General features: G+C 39.7%; 1 non-coding gene across 1 annotated transcript; it reads left to right on the forward strand.

Annotated features, from left to right (window-relative positions):
• The first annotated feature begins 483 nt into the window (after positions 1–483).
• On the forward strand, positions 484–590 carry LOC141588994 (small nucleolar RNA R71). The gene has a single exon (XR_012519956.1). It is a non-coding gene; the product is annotated as a small nucleolar RNA R71 (small nucleolar RNA).
• The last annotated feature ends 4,223 nt before the right edge of the window (positions 591–4,813 follow it).

Below are 4,813 nucleotides of genomic sequence, written 5' to 3' on the forward strand. Positions count from 1 at the left end.
TTGTAAAAGTTGGAGTAAGTGGTGGCATTCTTGTATGCTTGGAAAGCATTTACTTGTTCATTTGTGCCTCTACACTCTTGTTGATCATGTCCTAAAGTTTCACAATTCTCACATACTCCATTTGGAATAAAAGATGTTGACACCATGGCATTGACTTGTTGATGTTTCTTGGGTGATTGAGCGGCCTCATTCATCTTGGCTATGGCCTTGTCAAATTTCAAGTTCATTGCGTCAATGTGGGAGCATAGTTGGGCACCCAAATCGGCACTCAATTGTGTGACGGAGTCAACTTCATGTCTCCCTCCACCAGTAGCTTTTCTTGGCCTACTATATTGAGAGTTGTTCACCGCCATCTCCTCTATCTTGGCCCATGTTTGGTTATCATCTACCTCGGTGAATCTTCCATTAGAACCAATGTTGAGCACATTCCTTGAGTCTTCATACAACTAATTCCAAAATTGTTGGACTAGAAACCGTTCGGTTAATCCATCATGAGGACAAGAGCGACATTTATTTTTGAATCTTTCCCTTGCCTCATAGAGAGACTCTTCATCTCTTTGCTTGAACCCGGTTATTTGGGCTCTTAACATGTTGGTTTTCTCCGGAGTGTAAAACTTCTTGTAAAAGGCAAGTGCTAACTTCTTCCATGAATCGATTCCAAGAGTGGCCTTGTCTAGGCTCTTCAATCATTGCTTCGCGGTTCCAATCAAGGAAAAAGGGAACAATACCCATCGAATTTGATCTTTTGTTACCCCCATTTCGGAAGTTGCATGACAATAGTCACAAAAAGTATCCATGTGTAGATGAGGATGCTCACTAGACATCCCTCCAAATTGACTTCGTTCGACCAATTGTATGAATGCGGATTTGGCAATGAAATTATCGGTCAAGTGGGGTGATTTTGGAATACCATTAAGTAGGTTCTCCTCGGTTGGTACAGAATGAGATGAGAATTTAGGCATTGTAGGTTGGTTTTGTGGTTGGTTTGGAATTGGGTTATCCTCTCCTTGTCGTGCAAAAGGGTTGGTAAACTCAACACTATCCGTTTGGATGATACCAATGTCCACAAGTTCTTTAATACCCACAATTGTTGAAGTACCTCTAACGGTTCTTCTAATATTTGTCAAAGGTCTCTCGATTTCGGGATCAATAGGCAAAATACCGCCTTGTGATCTCCTAGATATGCAAAAATCAAACAACTAGAAAATAATTAAAACTACCTTGAGGAGATTGAGTTCCCCAAGGTTAAGAAAGACACAGCTAAAAACAACTAAAGATAACAACTCAATTGAACACCCTCCTCGACAACGGCGCCATTTTGATGAGACGTGTCGTCTATGCACTCAAAAAATATTTTTATTCTCAACAAACTACTCTTAGTAGAGTATTAAGTAGAGGTCGGATCCCAAGGGACGAGTATTGTATTGACTTATCGGTTGTAAATAGCTATGTCTTAGTGTCACAATTTGGGTTAGGTTGAGATTTGCTAAACTACTTAACAAAGGAAAATTAAATGAATAAAAGCAAAGCAAAGTAAGCAAAAAGAGTTGTAAACAATTGATTAAAAACACTAGGGTGTCATGGGTTCACAGGGGAATCATGATGAGATCACATAAACAAGTTACATAGATGCAAGCAATTATTGTTGTAATGGAATCGAGTTAGTTTATATCTTATAATTCCTAGGGAGACTTAGCTCTCGTAGCTGAGTCGGTCACAACTTTACAACACCTACATCGAATTGGTTCTCCCTATTCAACTATATGCAGGGTCTAACAAGCCTTGAATTAGTTTATGTCTTACAAGTCTTTTTGAAAGGATAAGAGAATCATACTAAGTTGCCAGTCAAGCATTTCATCAAGCATAACATATGCATAAGTTGAAACTATAACAAGCAAGTATTCATACGAACTTATTAGGTATAGATCTACCCCATGATTAACTTCCTTAATCCACCACTAACCCTAGTTAGGGAACTACTCACTCATTATCATGGAAAAAATGTTAACAATGGTGTCAATCATCTTAGCAAGTATAAACATGATGGAAGAGTAAAATAATAAGCAATAATTAAGTAAGGAGTAAAGAAATTATACCAATCTTAAGATGAATAAATGGAAAGGAAAGAATAATAGAAGAAAACTTTGATTGATGATGAAGAGTTGTCAATTCACCAATAAAAACCCAAATAATCTTCAATTACTCAACTAGATCTAAGAATTCTTGAACAATAATTAAGGAAGGATTAAAGTGTAATTAAGCTAATTGATGTCTAATCTCTAATTTTGACTTGTTACTAATCTCCAATTATAAGGGAGTATTTATACTAAGTACAAGTATTAGGTTAACTAATTGCTTAAATGACGATTAAGCCTCTTAAATGAAGTTTAACGCCTTGCAAGTCCCGGTATGGGATGCATGACCTCCTTCTGATGGATTCTCATCCTGCACTGAGGGACGCCCGTCCTGCTTTGGGGACGCTCGGGCTGAGCTTGGGGACGCCCGTCCTTCTCATTGGGACGTGCATCCTATCTCTAGGACGCCCGTCCTGAATGGCAGTTTTGCTTCTTCTTTCATTTGGCTCCCCCCTAACTCGTGGGGATCCTTCAGAGGTCATGGGGGTCCTTCATATTGCCCATTTACTTGTTTTATTGACTTAGGCCTTTAGTATTTGTCTCCTCCTTGTTGCTTGGTCATTAGATGCGATCAATTTAGCTCCGTTTTGCTCCATTTAAGCAAGGCTAGCACTCCTCTCCTACCAAGGGTACAAAACCTCATAGAATATGTATAATAGGAAGCTAAAAATATGAAACGACCCTAATGCATGCTAGAAAGCATAGGAACGAGGCTAGTTAGGGGACTAAATGTGCGTAAATACGAGTCACATCATTAGGCCACCAAAACGTTTTCTTTAAGTATTTGTAGAGCTTGTCACCACCCGGATGAACTGAATAAGGAGTGCAATGAGCCTCCGTCATGATCAGCTTCTTCAAGTCTGCATCACTAGGTACACATCATCTCCCATCATAACAAACACTACCATCCACGTGGATAGAAAACCTTGAAAATGTGCCACTCACTACCCTTGATTTCCACTCATGAATCATGGGATCAAGTACATGTTTCCTCTTTATGTCATCATACAAGTCCGGTCGATAGTTAAGTCCCCGATGACATCGCCCTTTCGAATCTTATGTATCCCCATCTTGGACATCTCGTCCCTCAGCTTCATCAAAGACATAGTTGTGCACAACGAATGTACACTCTTCCTACTCAAAGCATCTGCCACCACATTGGATTTACTCTCGTGATAGATGATCTCCATGTCATAGTCCTCAATCAACTCCATCCATCTCCTCTCTTCCATGTTCAGCTCTTTCTGTGCGTAGATATACGTTAAGCTCTTATGATCTGAAAACACCTTAAAGGTTGCCCCATAAAGGTAGTGCCTCAAAATCTTTAAAGCAAAAACAACTGCGCCCAGTTCCAAATCACGAGTAGGATAGTTCTCCTTATGTAATTTCAGCTGCCACGACGCATACGCGATAACCTTCCCATCCTGCATCAATACACAACCCAATCCATTCTTTGAAGCATCTGTGTATACTTGAAAGTTCTCACTCCCCTCAGGTAGAGCTAGAATAGAAGCCGTGGTCAAACGCTCCTTCAAGGTCTGGAACGCCGTTTCACAACTCTCATCCCAACGAAACCGGGTCTCTTTCCTCATCAAAGCTGTCATAGGTCTGGCGATCTTAGAAAAGTCTTTCACGAACCTCCTGTACTAGCCATCTAAACCCAAGAAACTCCAAATCTCAACTACATTCTTTGGTGCTTCCCACTTGGTCATTGCCTCAATATTACTAGGATCCACCAACACACCCTCTTTTGATATCACATGGCCCAGAAAAGCCACTTTCTCCAACCAAAACTTGCACTTAGATAACTTGGCATACAACTGATTATCTCGCAAAGTCTGCAGTACTAACCTCAGATGTTACTCGTACTTCTCCTTAGTCTTAGAATAGACCAAGATGTCATCAATAAAGAAGACCACAAACCTGTCCAAGAACGGGCTGAAAATCCAGTTCATAAGATCCATGAAAATTGTCGGTGTATTAGTCAACCCAAAAGGCATTACCACGTACTCATAGTCTAGGTTGCACGAAAATGGAAACGGACACGACACGGACACGCGATACGACAGTCCGATTTTTTTTTGACACAGGACACGACAAAAAAAACCAATATACATATTAAAATTAAGGGAATTTAAAGCCCATTACAACCAACGTCTAAACTTTGGCCATTTAAAGGTTACAGAGTCGTAAAACAGCCAATACTAATGTCTTATACGTACAAATCAAATGTCTTAAAAATTACAAAGTTCCAAATTACAAAGCCAAATTTAAATAAACTTTTAATCTTACAAAATAATAAAACAGCAATTGTCCTATAGGACCGTTCTATTGCATAGGACGAGCCCAATAAAAGAGAATAGCCCAATAATAAAAGGTTAAATAAGTAAAACCAAATTGAAAACCCTTATTTTCCCTTGCCAATTCACAAAATCACACATACATACCATAGATCAACCGTCCATCAGATGTGCAATTACCATCCTCGTCCGCCGCCTCTGCAATTCACGTCTCACCACCGCCACTTATTAATCCACCTTCTTTGCAATCCACATCCTCACACTTTCTATTGTCGTTTTCATAACCATCGTCACTCGTCAGGTCATTTATCTCCTTCCACAGTCATGGTGAAGAATGATGATAATTATGATCAACATCAACAATTAGGGAAAAGGTGA

This window comes from Silene latifolia, chromosome 6, assembly GCF_048544455.1.
Source record: "Silene latifolia isolate original U9 population chromosome 6, ASM4854445v1, whole genome shotgun sequence".
NCBI classification, from domain to species: domain Eukaryota; kingdom Viridiplantae; phylum Streptophyta; class Magnoliopsida; order Caryophyllales; family Caryophyllaceae; genus Silene; species Silene latifolia.